We start from the raw sequence: 17966 nt of genomic DNA on the forward strand, positions 1-17966 counted from the left end.
CGCAACAAAATGTATATATTTTGATCTGAACTAGAGTTCTTTCCCCCAAATACAATTACAGCACAGCATATGTTGTCCTGTGCGGTCTAGAGGAGGGCTGACTGCATGCAGCTAGGTTTGGGCGAGGCTGCCAGTGTGTTTCCCAGTCATGTAACTGACTTCGCGTATGCAACAGAAATGAGCTGAGATGTTTTCTCCTGCTTAGGGTGAGAATGGCATCTCTGCTTTTACTCTGAATTCCTTTGCTTTAAAGGAATTGAAAGGCTTTAAAGGACATTTCATTGTATCCAGAAAAGTGCCCTGTGATTAACTGCATTGCTGGTTTGTAGCTCATAGAAGGCCCTCATATCAAATATTGGAGATGCACAGTTGCTCTTTGCTTCTGAAACCTACTGGAAGAGGCTCTAGGAGAGTCATTCTTTGTGAGGATGTCCCTGCTTGCAGATGAAGGTTAAGCTGTCTTCAGCAGACTCCAAGGAAGGCAATACTCACTTCAACCCCCTTCTTTCTTCCCTGTGTGTGGAATCAGGCCTCTAGAGTGAGATTGAGAGGCAGAAAACTCAAGTTGGTGCTGCAGAGGCAGAAGTGTTTCCCTTCTGTATGGAATAAGAAAAGCTGAGCACAGGTGATCCTTCACATGCATCTATACCCAGAAAGCACAGAAAAGTGTACGGAAATCACGTGTGAGTTTTTCAAACACTGTCACTGACTAGAATTTTGAGTCATAGCAAAATTAGTAAGTGATCTTGTAAGAAATGTAGTTAAAATAGGCTTTCTGACTGCCAGCTTTGCACATTGCCCAAGAAAATAACAAAGAACAGCTTGTTACACTATGCCATTTTTCCTACCACCCCTGAGTTTTCCCCTGTGTTATTTGGCGGGGAAAGGAATATGAACTCTGTGGAGTTGTACGTGTCTAACTGGAGGCATAATTTGACCTTTGAGACCTTTGTTACTGCAAGTGATAAAAGAAAAATGAAAGTCACAGTTGATGTTCGGGACCAGATCAAGTTTGAAAAATGCACAGTTAGAGAAAACATAATTTTTGCTGGCAGCTGTCTTTGCTATGACCTGCCCTGGCTTGGGCTGTTAAAACTCAGAGCAAACCCTTTTACCAGTAAAAAGAGGCAGCATAGAAAGTGCGTCAGTGCAGTAACAGGATCGTGCAAAATATTGGGGAAGGAAAGAAGGGAGAATATTTTTTACCTTTTTTTCTATTGTCTTACAGATTATCTAGGAGTTGATCAATACCCTGTAGGGCAGGACTGCCTCACCTCTGCCTGCTTGCCTGCAGCTTCTGAGGGTAGAGCTGTAGTGCAGCAGCAGTTTGAACATGCCCTGGCTTCTGCAAAGGGCGTTAAGCGATTGAGGAGAGGTTGAAGGGCAGGGGACTTTCTGGCTTGTGCCGTCTCTGTCCTAGGGAGGGTCCGGAAGGCTCACAGGTCAGTGCAGGCTGGACTGCAGTTTACATGGCTGTCATAGCCAAAGTGGGCTTTGGTCAGGTGATCTGGCCCATGTGTCTAATGATGCAGCCACATGCCTCTGCAGTAATCTTCCCCTTAAAGCTTCCCAAAACCAAACTGCATTGACTGCATTACTGCACCAGTAATCACTAGCTGTACTGCATGTCACTGAATCTTAACACCCTTCCCGCTTATTCCTAACAGCAAAAAAATTCTTGGAGACGCAAGTTCTATTTGTTGTTGTCTGCACTGTTCACTCTTGGACATAGCTTTGTGTATGTGATGGCCCTTACCAGAAACAAGACCTACTTCTTTCCCATAAACGAGTCTGCAACATAGTTTTTTTGGAGATTGCATAACTTGCCTGTCAGAAGATGATTCACCCTGGCTGGCTGAGGTGCATAGCAGAAATACCTGACAAGATTACAAACTAGCTACCTCTTCCTTTTTTGAGACTCTGCAAGGGAAAGGAACACATGGTTTACAGTTGGCAAATTCCAGGGCAGCTTTGACACTTGTTAGCATACAATATCCCCAACCTCTCCATGGCTGTGCTGTGATCTTTCCTATCATTCAGGACAAGGGAGCTTGCTGTGCAGAAGTTTGCAGGAAGCGTCTGAACGAGCAGACGGGATTCTGTCTCAGTGAGAAAAATGTCGAGTGGGTCCTGTTCTTCAGTTTTTCAAGACTGTCTGAAATTTGAGAGCTACCTGTGTAAAAACAAAAGTAATCTTTGGACTGTTTGTGTTTACATTCATCTGGATTGAAGCTGAACTGAACAGGAACATCTGAATTATGAACAGACTCCGATAATTACAGACAAATTACTTCATCATCAGGACCTGTGATGAGGCTGCCTAGTGGAGTGCTGTTATAACACTCTTGAAAACATAAAAATAAGCACTGTTAGCAATCTGTATCATCAAAACAGAAGCAGTTTTTAGAGGATTCTCGCATTCTTAGGGGCACTTAATTGTTTACATTGTCATCTGGTAGTTCAGAGAATGATGAGGCTGAAAAGGGCTAGGTGTTCTGTAGCATAAAAGTAAATCCAGTTTGATATGTGTTTTCAAATGTACTGGTGGTTTTCCTTTAGCATTGGGTTTTGGTCTTTTTCAGCTCTGCACCACAATTTGGGTGCTCAGTTCCAAAGCTTATGTACAGGATATTTCCATCCATGATGGAAATACGCAACTCCTCAATATAGATACAAATGAGAAGTGGTCTGCAGAATAGGATCTTTTCCTTCAATTTTCCATGCCCTTCTGCCACTTCTCTAAACTTCCTGGGTGGAGGTATATTTCTTTACTTTCTCTGGTATGTAAGCAGCTTTTGTGGTAGATACTAACTGACTACTGCTTTTGGGGGTGAGCCTGGCCTGGAATCCAAAGCTGCCAATTGACAAGAGCATTTATTTTATAGGCATGTAACAAAACATGTGCCTGCTCTGCTGAATGTGGTGGCTTTACTGCCTGTAATTTTCTTGTGGAAAATCTTTGGAATTTAGTTCTACCACTGATCTTTTTTTCCTGCTGTTTTTCCTCAGTGCATTATTAACTTTCTTGCCAAGATTTGCCAAGCCCTGCACATTGAGCATTAGATGTGCAATCGACTCCTCTGCCAGGGTTTTACACGGTTCGCAGTGAATGTGGCAGCTTTTATCAGCCCTGCTTTCATCCATTATGTGGATGAAAGCCCTGTTGGCTTCCAGGCTTCCTGCTTCTCACGCAATACTCTTACTTCCACATCAAAAGTGCCAGGTATTTTACCTGGCATGTGACGTGACAGCCTGTAGCAATGGGCCTGTTTGAGTTCACTATGTGCAAGATGCAGTGTGATCTGTGGATCGGACAGGTCTGGTGCACTTGGGTTCTGACAGGGGGGGCATCCAGCACTGAGCTGAAGCTGGGGGCTCTGGTACCCTTGCCTTTGTGTACTGGAAGTAGGAAAAACCCAAACCCGTGGCTGGACTGTCCTACTACTTCATAGAATCATAGAGTAGTCTGGGTTAGAATGGGCCTTTAAAGGTTATCTAGTCCAAGCCCCTGCCATGGGCAGGGACATCTTCAACTAGATCAGGTTGCTCAGGGCTCTGTCCAACCTGGCCTTGAATGTTTCCAGGGATGGGGCATCTACAGCCTCTCTGTGTAACCTGTTCCAGTGTCTCACCACCCTCCCTGGAAAAAATTTCTTCCTTATATCTAGTCTGAATCTACCCCCTCTAGTTTAAAACCATTACCCCTTGTCCTGTTGCAACAGGCCCTACTAAAAAGTCTGTCGTCCTTTCTTATAAGCCCCCTTTCAGTACTGAAAGGCTGCAATAAGGTCTTCCCAGAGCCTTCTCTTCTCCAGGCTGAACGACCCAACTTTCTCAGCCTGTCCTCATAGGAGAGGTGTTGATCCCTCTGATCACATTTGTGGCCCTCTGCTGGACCTGCTCCAGCAGGTCCATGTTTGTCTTGTACTGAGGACACCAGAGCTGGACACAGTACTCCAGGTGGGATCTCACTTATGTGATGATGGGAATATTGTAATAAATAAAGATATGTATGTATAGGGTCTATAAAGGAGTTCTAATCCTCTTGATTTTCCTGCCTTTTCAATAGCATCTGGCACATGTGAATTTAGAGAAATGAATCCCCCAACCTCCTTTCCCTCTGCATGCAAGTTAAAAATAAAAACAGTTCCTAAAATTCCCAGGACTCTTACTAAAAATATCACACTAGTCTCCGTGGCTTAAACAAAAGCAGTAATTATACATTCCTTTCATAGAACACACATATAGCAGTGACTTTCCTTTTTGCTCTTCCAGGAGGGCACCATGTGCAGTCCTTACAGAGATAGCCTTGGAAGTGCTGTCTGGAAGGACATCACTGCTGCTGGGAGCTTTAGCACCAGCCCTGCTCTCCTGGCATGCCAGGTCTTTCTTTACAACTCTAGGTGGGAGTAAACATAATGCTGGGATGTTGTTTTGGGTGCATAGCTCATCATCTTCAGCAGAAAAGGCATAGCAGGGATAATAATGAAATGCTGCATAAAATAGGTATGATTCTAAACAGGAAAAGCAAAAGCCAATAATCCAAAGAAAGCCTTTAGAAATTAATAAATATGTAAGGAAACTTGTGATTTCCAAACTGGTAATCTTTATCCATAGCCATCTTTATTTTTCAAGCATTTGCAGATGATATTTCTTTTATAATTATTGATCTGAAAGGATGAGCAATTATTGTAACTTAAAGGAAATTCAATTAGTGTTTGTTAAACAAAAGTACAGAACATAGGATTTTGCTACAAAAATTAAGAAGTGCATTTATAGGGTCATGTAGAAAGGCATTTTTATGGTGTCCTTCTGAGAAATTATAATAGACACCATGTTTTTCCTTTGCTTTTAGAAATAACTGTTTTGCCTTATATTCCACAAGGTAACTCTGGGCACTGTTGAGAACTGAATTTTTAGTGTCAATCACTAGCTTATAGAAAATTTCTGCCTTACGGGCCTTAATACTTGTAAAGTATCAGGTGAACAACCACACTGTTCTTATATGGAATTCTGCATCAGGGCTTTGTTTCTAGAAACAATTTACTTGCTATAGAAAAAGATTTAGTTAGGAAGTATTAATTAATAGATTTCTTCCATTGATTTGAAAGCCCTTTTCTAGAAAATGTGTGCATTTCGGTCCCAAACAGCTGCGTAGCAGCATACACACACCTGAGATAACCTTAAATGCTTGAATGTTATAGTTTGGCTTGGAATTTATTTTTCCTAGAAGCTACAAACTGCATGTAATTGCAATGCTGAGGGATGTTGTGCCATTCAATAGGGCATACACAGAGCACTAGGAAAGAGAGCACTTGCTCTTCTGGCTGAGTTCTTGGTCAGTTTGCACATTCTCTCTACTGAAACTTCCCCTGGAGTGTTTGGTACAGTACAGCGTTAAAAGCATGTGCCTTCCACATCTGATCAGAAATGGCCACAGTTTAACAAACATTTGAGAGCATTATAATTATATATACATAAAATCTTATTTTAAAAATGTGTTTAGAGTCCTGAGCTTCCTAAAGTACTGCTGTGAACTAATGCCACAGCAGAGATGGAAATCAAACTTTGCTGTTATGTGAATGGTGCAAAATGTAGATGCAAAGCACAGCCCAGGTCTATTTCAGTTGGAAGTTGTTTTGGAGACTCTAATGTGCTTGCAATTGGGTGCCATTTGCTGAGGGATGAGATTTAGTGGTGGGTAGTTAGGAACTTGATAGTTCTGTAACTGAAATTAAGTTAGTATGACTTAGGCAGTCTTTTTTGATGGAGTCTGCCTGGCCCCTCATGCTAGCATTCATCCTTCTTGCTTCTGCCTTTTTCTCTTCCAGAGCGAACTCTTGATTGCCTGTTGGGGTTCAGGTGAAGCTACCCTGATGTACATCTGGATAGCCTCCAGTGGCCATCTGGTGCTGCTTAGCTGTACCTTCTGGCCCAGAAATGACATCATGCAGGGAAGAAACCAGTAAGTTCTCATGGCCGCTGGTCTCTGGCTTGAATGTGTAACAAAGACCTCCTGGAGTAAAGGGAGTAAATGAAATTAAGATACTAGTCAGTGGTTTTGTGACTCATTCCCTTAACATTCCCTTAACCAGTTTCTTGGAAAAATTAGTTTCCAAATGGCTGTGTTCTTGTTCTTTTTTTTTTTTTTTTAAGAGACTGGACTTGGCAAAGTCAGAATGCACAAATGGCTCTGAGGGGCATCTTTAAATTTTTGTTGGTATCAGGAGCCTGAGAAATACAGCTTAATTATTAAACCCTTGTGCAGTGCTGAGCTGGCAACTACCAACTAGGATAGCCCATCAGGCTGGAGTCAAATTAGGAGCACGTGCTAGTGTTTGTTTTAGCATTTCTAATCTTAGAAATTAGGGGGGAAATTGGGTATGTTGCCTGTGTCACATAGATGCAACTATTTCTATTTCATTGCATGATGGGCTTCTCTACACAGGTTTTTCTCAGAATCACAGAATCCTCTAGGTTGGAAAAGACCGTGAAGATCATCCAGTCCAGCCATTAGCCTAACGAACACTGACAGTTCCCAACTACACCATATCCCTAAGCACTATGTCGACCCGACTCTTAAACACCTCCAGGGATGGGGACTCCACCATCTCCCTGGGCAGCCCATTCTAACAATCCGTTCTGTAAAGAAATGCTTCCTAATATCCAGTCTAAACCTTCCCTGGCACAATTTGAGGCCATTCCCTCTTGTCCTATCACTTACAACTTGGTTAAAGAGACTCATCCTCAGCTCTCTGCAACTTCCTTTCAGGGAGCTGTAGAGGGCGAAGAGGTCTCCCCTCAGCCTCCTCTTCTCCAGACTAAACCACCCCAGTTCCCTCAGCCGCTCCCCGTACGACCTGTGCTCCAGACCCTGCACCAGCTCCGTTGCCCTTCTCTGGACACGCTCGAGTAATTCAATGTCCTTTTTGTAGTGAGGGGCCCAAAACTGATCACAGTAATCAAGGTCTCACCAGTCCCTGCTGGCCACACTATTTCTGATACAAGCCAGGATGCCATTGGCCTTCCTGGCCCCCTGGGCACAGTGCTGGCTCCTGTTCAGCCGGCTGTCAATCACCCCCCCAGGTCCCTCTCTGACTGGCAGCTCTCCAGCCACTCCTCCCCAAGCCTGTAGTGCTGCTGGGGGTTGTTGTAGCCCAAGGGCAGCCCCCGGCATTTGGCCTTATTGAAACTCCCCCAGTTGGGCTCAGCCCATGGCTCCAGCCTGGCCAGGTCTCTCTGCAGAGCCTCCCTACCCTCGGGCTGCTCAACACTCCCACCCAACTGGGTGTCATCTGCAAACTGACTGAGGGTGCACTCGATCCCTCGTCTAGATCATCAATAAAGATGTTAAACAGGAGTGACCCCAACACCAAGCTCTGGGGGACACCACTCGTGACCGGTCACCAACTGGACTTAACTCCGTTCACCACAACTCTTTGCGCCCAGCTGGCCAGCCAGCCAGTTTTTTACCCAGCAAAGCGTGTGCTCATCCAAGCCGTGAGCAGCCAGTTTCACCAGGAGAATGCTGTGGGAAATGGTGTCAAAGGCCTTGCTAAAGTCAAGGTAAACTATATCTACAGCCTTTCCCTTGTCCAATAGTTGGGTTATCTTGTCATAGAAGGAGATCAGGTTTGTCAGGCAGGACCTGCCTTTCATAAACCCCTGCTGACTGGGCTTGATCCCCTGGTTGTCCATTATATGACGTTTAATGGCACCCGAGATGACCTGCTCCATGATCTTCCCTGGCACCAAGGTCACACTGACAGGTCTGTAGTCTCCCAGATCCTTCTTTCTGCCTCTCTTGTAGATGGGTGTTGCATTTGCCACCCTCCAGTCCAATGGGACCTCCCCAGCTAGCCATAAGTTCAGGTAAATCATGGACAGCAGCTTGGCGAGCACATCTGCCGACTCCCTCAGCACCCTTGGGTGTAACCCACCCGCTCCCACAGCCTTGTGTGCATCCAAGTGGTGCAGCAGGTCTCTGACCAGCTCCTCTTCAACTGTGCTGACCTCAGTCTGCTTCCCCTCCCCATCTCCCAGCTCCTGGGGCTGGGTGTCCAGGGAACAGCCAGTTCCACTGCTAAACACTGAGACAAAGTAGGCATTGAGCACCTCAGCCTTTCCCTCTGCATCCTTTGTTACCATGTTTCCCTCTGCGTCCAATAAAGGAGAGAGGCTTTCCCTAATCCTCCTTTTGTTGTTAATGAATTTATAGAAACATGTTTTATTATCTTTAACAGCTGTAGCCAGCTTGAGCTCTAGCTGTGCTTTGGCTCTCCTGATGTTCTCCCTGCATAACTTCACTACATCTTTATAGTCTTCATGAGAGACCTGGCCCCTCTTCCAAAGGCAATAGATTCTCCTTTTGTTCTTGAGATCCGGGCAAAGGTTCCTGTTTAGCCAGGCCTGTCTCCTTCTCCCTTGAAGTATGTCCAGTCTTCCTGGACTCCCATTTCCTTCAGGGCAGCCTCCCAAGGGATTTTGTTAATCAGCCTTTTGAACAGGTCAGAGTTAGCCCTGCCGAAGTCTAAGGTGGCAGTTTTACTAACCCCTCTCTTTGTTTCTTGGAGGATCGAAAGCTCAGTCATCTCATGATCGCTGCACCCTAGGCAGCCTCCAACCTTTACCTCCCCCCAAGCTCTTCCCTGTTCACAAGCAGCAGGTCCAGGAGGCACCTTCCCTGCCGGCTCACTCACCAGCTGGGTGAGGTTATCCTCCACACGTTCCAGAAACCTCCTGGATTGTTCCTTCTCTGCTGTGCTGTGTTCCCAGCAGATACCTGGGAGGTTAAAGTCCCCCACAAGAACAATGGCAAGTGACTGTGAGATTTCTCCCAACTGTTTATAGAAAGCTTCACCCACCTCACCACTTTGACTGGGGGGTCTGTAGCAGACTCCCACAGCAAGATCTGCTTTATTGGCCCTTAACCTAACCCACACACTGTCAACCCTGTTATCACTGTACTTGATTTCTGAGCTGTCATAGCATTCTCTAACATACAGGGCCACTCCACCACCTCTCCTTTCCTGTCTGTCCCTCCTGAAGAGCTTGTAGCCGTCGATTGAAGCACTCCAGCTGTGTGAGGCATCCCACCACGTTTCTGTGATAGCTACTGTGTCACAGTTCTCGTGCTGCATCATGGCCTCAAGCTGCCCCTGTTTGTTGCTCACACTGCGTGCATTGATATAGATGCACTTGAGATGAGCTCATGAATCCAACCCTTTTTTGTGAGTGTGGCCCCCATTCCCTAAGAGACCCTTCTCAGGTGCTTCCACGGTTCCTAAACATCTTTCCCTTCTCTCAAATGAAGTGTCAGAGGGAGAGCCCCCACCAGTCCACCATCCTTCAAACCTTGGCATGCTTCCCTTAAGCTTGTTCCTAACATGCCCAGTTATCTCCCCATCCCCTGTCATATCTAGTTTAAAGCCCTGTCAAAAGCCCTGCTATCTCCTGTCTCAGAATCCTTTTCCCCCTCTGGGACAGCTGCATCCCACCTGTCTCATTTGTCACCAGCAGATCAGGTACCTTATAAACCTCACCATGGTCAAAGAACCCAAAATTCTGATGGTGGCAGCAGTCTCTGAGCCACGTGTTAATCAAATATGTTTTCCACCCTCTATCAGTGGTTTTCCCTTCCACTTGAGGGATTGATGAAAACACCACCTGAGCTCCCGAGCCTTCAATTATCCACCCCAGTGCTTTGAAGTCCTTTTTGAGTGACTTTAGACTTCTTTCTACCACCTCATCGTTACCTGCCTGGGTAACCAATAAGGGGTAGTAATCAGAGGGCTGCACCAGAGCAGTGACCTTCCTTTTAATATCTCTGACCCGAGCCCCAGGGAGCCAGCAGACCTCTTTATGGTATGGGTCTGATTGACATATGGGCCCCTCTGTACCCCTCATAACAGAGTCACCCACTGCAATTACCCTCCTTTCCGTCTTACTTGAAGAAGTCATAAGTCTTGGGGCTGATGGACAAGCAGTGGATGACTCACTAGATGGGTTCTTGTTTCCATCTTCAGTTGGCTGGCTGTCTAGTTCCAAAGCCTCATACCTATTGTATAATGACAACTGGGAAGGTGAGGAGGGCCGAGGAGGTTTTTGCTTGTCTTTCTGAGGAAGGACCTGACTCCATTCCCTCCTGTCCACCACATGCCCTCCTTCTGCCTGGTGAGAGGATGGGAGGGAGTCATGTATTTCTTGTAGAGTCTCCACCTGCTGCCTTTGTCTCAGAACGTGGCTCCAGCAGTCAATCTCATTTTCGCACTCTTTGATTGTTCTCAACCTTTCTACCTTCTCACTCAGTTCAACCACCTGCCTGAGCGGATCATTTACTTGATCACACCGCACACAAATGGTGTCTCCCTCAACTGTCTTTGATTACTGAGTAGTAATAGACGTTTTACTCAAAACAGACGTGTCTATTAATGGGACTGAAGTTTCTTTCATACTGGCAGATGAGTGCAACTCATATAAAGTTAATCAGGAGTTGTATGTGGAATCCAGCCCTAGTAATATGGATAATGCCTCTGATTTTTGTTCCGAGATGTATATCTGACGCTTGCAGTTATTGTGGGGTGATGAACACCTATTCAATGAGTTTTAAGAAATTTTAAGAAATTAAGAAATAAGTGACATTGTAAATTCATTGACTATACTGATGATTATAAACCCTGTTATACTGTGGTATTTTTATCATGTTTTCTGGACTTCTAGCATGTCAAAATATTTAAGAAAGCAGCTGTGATTTTTTGTTGTTGTTGATTTGGTGTGCTTTTTCTGAGAGTGGATGTCATTAGCCAGTGAAAATTACTCCTCTCTGATGACAAGTCTGTCTGAGCAGACAGATGAGGATTACAGTCACAATAGAGAGAAGGAAAAGTGCAAGTGAAGACAAAAATACTATGGCCTATGTTGCAGATGGAGGCAGACCAACTGGTTCTTAATGATCCTTTCTAGTTCTAAAACTGTGAAAGCACAGGCAAGAGAAGGAGTGGGGAAACTGAGGAGGCCAGGAGTTGAACTAAAGGGAAAGATGGGACTGTAGTATATGTGGAAAAACTCTCTTGCTCTGTTTTCAATTTGCAAACTCCAAATTTTGCTTTTTTGCATGACGACTGTGGTTCCAGAGTCATGTTAATGCCAGGTATACTGTCTTCTGAAGTAAGTGACAAGAGGAATAGTTTCCAAATTTTGCATTTAAAGGGAAAAATCATTTAATTGCTGAGAAGCATCTTCAAACCAACCTTTCCCTAAGTATCTCTATTTTCTTATTCACAAAACAAGTAAAAAGCCCCGTGCCATCTCAAGCAATGTATTTGAAAAACTATCATGATATTGATGTAAAATGCAATTTAACTTTTAAGAGGTTTGTTTTTAAAAAAAAAAAACAAAACAAACCAACAAAACCCACCCAAACCTAATACTGCCTGTTGTTGAGCTGAAGTGATGGGCCTGCTTACTTGAAGAAGCAGGAATTGAGGTGTAGATATGACCCAGGGGACTGAGAGACACAGGTCTCCAGTGTTTGTGGACTGGTGATACTAAACTCTTCAGTTCTGAAAGGAGGAGCTAACCAGATGGCTGTTAACAACTTGTTTTGTTTTTTGAGGGAGCAAAGGTATTTTCCCACCCTTCTTTCTGTACTGTGTCAATGCTGATTGCAAAGAAGGACATGGCTATTGCTTTATTAGTATGTGGGGGAGAAAAAGGACAAGTGCAATGTACCTGCTGGAGGACCTGCTTATCTCAGGTGTTTTCTTTCTCTGTGTTGTCTAAGCTGAGAAATCTTTTTCAGCCTTGGCAGCCCAGATTCCAAATCTGATCTTTCTTCTGGCAATATATGATGTTGCAAACTAAGCGTGGGAGGGCCGCATGCGATCTGCAGAGTTCTGTGATGTGCCCTGTGGCCCTCTGTCTTTTTATAAAGAGATATGGCCCTTGGAGACTACGGGTCCCAGCAAGCAGTGCTCCATTTTGATCTGATAAGAACACACTCAAATCTAGATGTGCATTGCATGTTAGGGCGTGCTAGCTATATGAGCCCCACCTCGGCATTCACAATAAAGGTGGCTGCAGACTGCTCCAACCAAAGCAAAGTAGGTGCAGCTCTGGCCACGGACTGGATTATGGTTTGGGGTTGTTTTTTTTTTTTTTCTTTCTCTCTGCCCCTCACTTTAAGGAGTTGTCTTTTTGTTTCCTATCCAGTATTGCAATGGGCTTCGGGTACATAGCATGACAGCTCATGATTCTTAATAACTCTGCTTCTGGTTTCTTGGTTCTCCCAGATGCTACTTTTACCTCCTCTAAGATGACTGCCCTCATATACTGTGCAGGAATCGGCAAAAGTTTTGGAAATGGCTGACTGCTTCAAAAAAGGGTGTTGTTGCAAGGCATCTAGCCCAGTTTTTACTTGCCAAAGAGACCTGGCTCATTCAGACAAGCTTTGGCTAAGCAGTCTAAAATTTGGGGTGGTTTATCTGATATGATTTTTTTAAAGTTTGTCCAACATGGGGAGAGACTCTACCCTGCTTTGACATGGAGAGCTGAGGAAAGAGCTTTGACACACCTTTGGACATGAGCAGTTTAAGACACCTGCTCTGAAATGCCTTCAGATTAAGACTGCAGAAGCTGACTTTGCTTGGATGCAGTTCAGGATGGGAGCAATCTCTTTCTCCCGGTCTTACGTTAGATATCTTACAAAATCGTTTGCATCTAGATTACTTCTCTATAGCAACACCTTTCTCAGTCCTGGTCTTCAGCTGGGTCTGCATCTGAACAAGCAACAGCATGACCGGGAGTTTCTTTGGAGTTTCACTGCATTTCAGATATTTCTTAGGGAGTATGTAAACCCTGGATGACTCTTCTGAGATTGTACTGTTTCTGAGTGCTTCTGGTATCTTTTGTAAAATATGAACCCAAGATGTCAAGTGCCCTGCATTATATCTCATCTTTATTTCTTGCTTTGTAGTCCTGTTCAAAGAAAGTTCAGTAGAGGAAAGAGCTTTTTGCCATATTCTTTTAAAATCCAGATAAATACCATTTATCATCACAAGAATGGCTGTATCAGGTTGACCAAGAGGCCTGTTTGGCCCAGTATTCATTCAACCTCAGTCCGTGGTCAACAATGCACTCGTATGGAAAGAGTAGGAATGACATTATATGTGAGAAGAGCTTCACATTGGAGTGGTCTCCTGTGTAGGAGCTTGGGCTTCCTAAGTTAGCACTTGCTGATGGTTTGTCGTTGTGCTTCTGTTCCTGATGACATATTCTGTGTCACCCTGCATCCTATATATGCATTTCTGCACATGTAACACAAAAATCCCCAAATTACTACCTGGATTTAGTTTTTTGTGTAGCTGTATAGTATGGGTACTACATGAAAAGCTGCATGAAGGCAAATCAGATGCTGTTACCCCTTCCTGCTTGATGTTTTCTATATTTTGAAACTTTGAGATAATTCTCAAGGTTGCAGTTTGGTCATGTATTAGCTCTATTTATAATTCTTATTGAACCCTGAGATCTGGCTTTTATCTTAACCTGATAAATAATGGAACCTTTGGCTATTAGAGTGAGGATAAATACATAAATAAAGAAGAACAGTTAATGAATAAGTACCTGGTCAACAGAGATGACAGTGAATAAAGATACCTGTCAAACCCCCAGCACCATAAAAATAAGCATATTTGGTCTCATCTAACATCTGAAGAATTTCCAGTGATTCCAAACGGATGCCTTGTTAGCCTGCGTAATACAAATTCTTATGTCTGTATCTTTTTTTTTTTTCCCCCTTTTTAAGCACAGCTATGTTGTTTGATTTGACTTGATTCCCTTCTACAGCACTGTTCTCTGTAGAAACAGCTTCATGGAGAGGAGTGGCACCACGGTAACAGCCTGTTGGGTAAAGGCAGGATTAAAAAGGTTGATCCAGTGCTTTTAAGGGAATAATCAGCTATCGAAACATGGGTTTCTCCAGAGGAATCCTGTAGTAAGGAAAGTCAAAAAGTCTCTGATACAGACTCTGAGATGTGTCACCTGTCCTCTGTTCTTATTATAGGGCATACTTCTTTTGTTTCCAGTGCAAGGCACTGGTTGATTTTTAAGCAGAGCAAGTTTTAATAAATTTATACCTGCAAGTAAACCTATCAAACTGCTGCACTGACGAATCTATCATGGGATTTCTATCCAAGCTCCATTTTATTCTGACTTTCTGGCAGACATGAGTCTTTTTCCCTCAGGCACTTCAACTGTGCTGCTTTTCTACTCCTGGATATTCTCTTGCTCTCTCTGACTCCACCTGAAATATGTCTGCATCTTAGGACCTGGCTATCCTACTGTTGTCCCCTGATGCAATTACAGCATGAATAAAATATGCAGTATGGCTGAGACCTTGATCATGTTCTAACAAGAATATAACCTTAGACATATAGCCCAGTTACAGCGTTGTAACGATGTCATGGAACAGCCCTGCTCATCTTCATAACATGGGGTGGGGCTTTAAGTGCTTTTCCTTGGCATATTTCTAGTCACACCACTTGCTATTGTTGCATTTCAAATGTCATTATCCCAGGTGCCTAGATCAGCCCCAGGGATGAACTTACAAACAGCCCTACACAGCCTTTCCAGCATTTTGCTGCTGTCTGCAGCTCTAAAGGAGTAGTAGTAGGCACTTTTTAGTTTCCTCTTATTTTTAAAACATCAAGTACTTGCAGAGTTATAAACTCTGTTCCAAAAAAGCACATGTACTTATTTGTTGTATATTTTAATTTTGGGACCTTAGCTCAGGGACCAATCTCCAACTAGTGGTTTTCAAGGAGAACTTTTTCCTTAAGGACAGACAGGCAGTCCACTACCTAAGCACTCACTATTTCTTAATTTGTTCACTTTTGGCAACTTCCTGGGCAGTGTCAAATACTGTCCACTGTCAGAGGCAAGATCCTGGACCAGATGGATCATTGATCTGTCTCAGTTCCACACATTTTATGTGTCATGCTTAAGTTATGACTCCTGAGACCATTTTGTAAGCTATTCCAACTACAGAAGCATTTAAAACAAACAAAAAAACACCAACAAAAACCCAAACACACACAAAACCAAAAAACCTGACTGTTCTATGTTTCTCCATTACCACATCTTGTTCTGACCCTGTGTCAGATGGGATAGGAAGAAAAAAGCTATTTTTATTAAGTGCTTTTACTTTAGCATCCTGGCTCTTCTCATATCCTTGTTTAGCTGTGAAAGAATAGGAAATGGCATGAAGAAGAATGGCAGATAAAACCAGCCTCCAACTGGGAGACTTACCCTGCCACTGAATCTGTCCTGGCAAAAAGGCACTGCACTCCAGATGCCCCTGTGGAGGAGGAATGTTTCCTCATGACGCTTTTAAATGTGTTGCATTGCAACAGTGCTTCCTTCCTACAGAGCATTGCCACACACATAACCATTAGGACAGGGATACTGGAGAGATTCTCTGTGCCCTGTAGTCACAGCTAGCAGTGGCCATCAAATCAACGCTTCCTTGGATGCTACGTGTTTATAAGCCTTGTCATTCTTCAGGAATCTATTGAGTTCAGGACAAATATGCCTGCTATGTGGCATGGAAAGAAAAATATGTTTTTCTTATTATTGTAGGGCTCCTTTCTTTCAGGGAAATAGCTTCCACAGAAAGTGGAATGGGATTTCTCCCTCAGATTATGAGAGGTGTTGATAGTGATGTTCCTAACAAAGCCCTCTGTGGGTTTGTTTGGAGTTTTAATGTCCCTTGGATTTTCTGTATAGTTGTGTTCATTCCAGTGCCTGTGCTCTGCCATAGCAGCTTTTGCAACCTGGAGACATTTCAGCAGTATGTTCTAGGAGACAAGGAAAACTTTCATAGAATCACTGGTCAGAACAGTGTGCTCTTCCATCCCTTCTGGGGCCAATTTCCATGTTTTCCCTGAATTTCTGTCATTTGACTTGAAGATAGTCTTAATTTTTGACAAACCTGAAATGTTCTGCAGAAAGCAGACACTCTCAAGAAGTTGTGCTTAGCCCAAAACCCAGTTTCCAGTCAAAATGATCTTTTGTAGAATAGTTTTGTTTGGGGTTTTTTTTTGAGTCTGGGTTCTATTCACATTTGTTTCTTGACTGGGATGTTTTTCTGCTAGTTTAGTGAGCTGAATCAGCTGTTCCAGGAATCAGATGAATACCACAGCAGGCACAAAGGGAGTAAGACTGCATGACTAGAGCAGAAAAGAGAGGGAATAAGTTTTAAGTTTTTCTATTCTTTGTTTCTAGCTAGAGTGCTTAAATAATTTTTTTTACACTTTTTCTTTTCATTTTTTATACCATTTAGCCAAGGAATTGTGCTTGCTCTCAAAAGGGGCTTGACAGCACTTTCACTTACTTCAATGTAATACATTGAGATCCCCTAAAAGTTGACACTTCAGTGGGTACACTGATGCAAGATATTTTTCTTCTGTGAGGTCTCTAACTGTTTTCAGTAGATTATTTATAAACTGGCATATTATTCGAGTCTCAGTGAATAGTCCAGGAATCACAACACTACTTAGCGAAGTAATCCTATGGTTTTGAGAAACAGATTTTAATACAAGAGCATCATAAACTTCAGTTACATTCTCTATAAGTGAATTCTCTCACTTACATCATCTCAGCACAGTCAGGCAGCCCCAAACATTTTATTTTCTTTTAGGATTTTGGATGTTTCTAGTCTCTAAACACTTTCCAGTGTATTCTGAGCAATGTGACTGCCATCTGTTTTGTGCTGATGCCAGAGTATACTCTGGCACAATTTTTGCTGTAAAACAGACTGCGTTTTGCCCATTTAGTACCAGTCCTGGAGGTGCCTGAGGGGACTCAGTGCTGCAGGCCAGGAACTGGCTGAGAGGCAGCAAAGTGGAGCAGTGAACAACAGTACCTGTGGGATTCCTGAACAGGAGTCAGTTTGGCTCCAGGTAGTGTCCTTTGCAGTCTCCAGTCTCCATTGTTTCGCTAATGCCCAAACAGTACTTGGACTTTCCTCCTGCCAGGTGTTTCTTGGCTACCATAGTTTTCTGCAAGCTTTTCTCTGTCCTTAGACTCCCTTAGAATCAAATAACTGTCCTTCAAAAAGGAAGTTTATGAGGTCCAAAGCAGAACTGCAGCATCTATGGGAGATCAGAGGAAGTATAATTTTTTAGGTTGAAATATTGTGGGTTTATGTCCCTGTCCAACACTGAGAGCTATCCTGCTTTGTAAGATAATAGGTTGTGGGTGGCTGCAAGAGTCTTTGTCCATCCTGATGCATCCAGTAACAACTGAATGATGCTGGCTTATGAATTCATGAGGAAGTTCATATAGCTGGGCTTCAGCAGTCTGTGCTCAAGGACAGCAATTGAGATCTGATTCTTGTGCAGTGCATGCAAAGCTCCTTGTTTACTCTCTTAATGTGCATGGGCACAGGTTAAGTTATAATCTACTTGAGAATTCATGCTGTTTTCCAGGAAGTGGCGTTTTGCTTCAGAGATTTTGTTTTTCTTTAAGGTGTTGACCAGTACTTTGGAATTTAAAACTATGTATCCTGAAGAAGGCATAGAAACGTAATTTGAATGCAAACTGTATTAAGCACTCACATCCTGCATCCTAGCAGGAATTTCACCAAACAGGGGTGGTATTCATTGAACTAGGAGCAAAGCAATGTCAAGGTAAGAAGGAAATTACTATGGAAATGAGTTTTAAAAGCCTGAGGCAGATTTAGGGAGAGGCACATTGTACTGGGAATTTTCCTCACACTCACTAGCTTATATGGCCTTTCCATTACTTCAACAGCAGCATATAAGAAATCCTTGGCTTGGAACACAGTCTCTGAATTTCAGCAGTTTTGTGCTATTGCTGCGGACCAGCTTCCCTGATAAGAGAAATTAAACCCAACCTTGGCTAGGATTGGGGCATCTGCTTGTGTAGGAATGGCCTTGCTTGGGGCAGAG

The sequence above is a fragment of the Athene noctua genome, chromosome 7 (assembly GCF_965140245.1).
Source record: "Athene noctua chromosome 7, bAthNoc1.hap1.1, whole genome shotgun sequence".
Taxonomy (NCBI): Eukaryota; Metazoa; Chordata; class Aves; order Strigiformes; family Strigidae; genus Athene; species Athene noctua.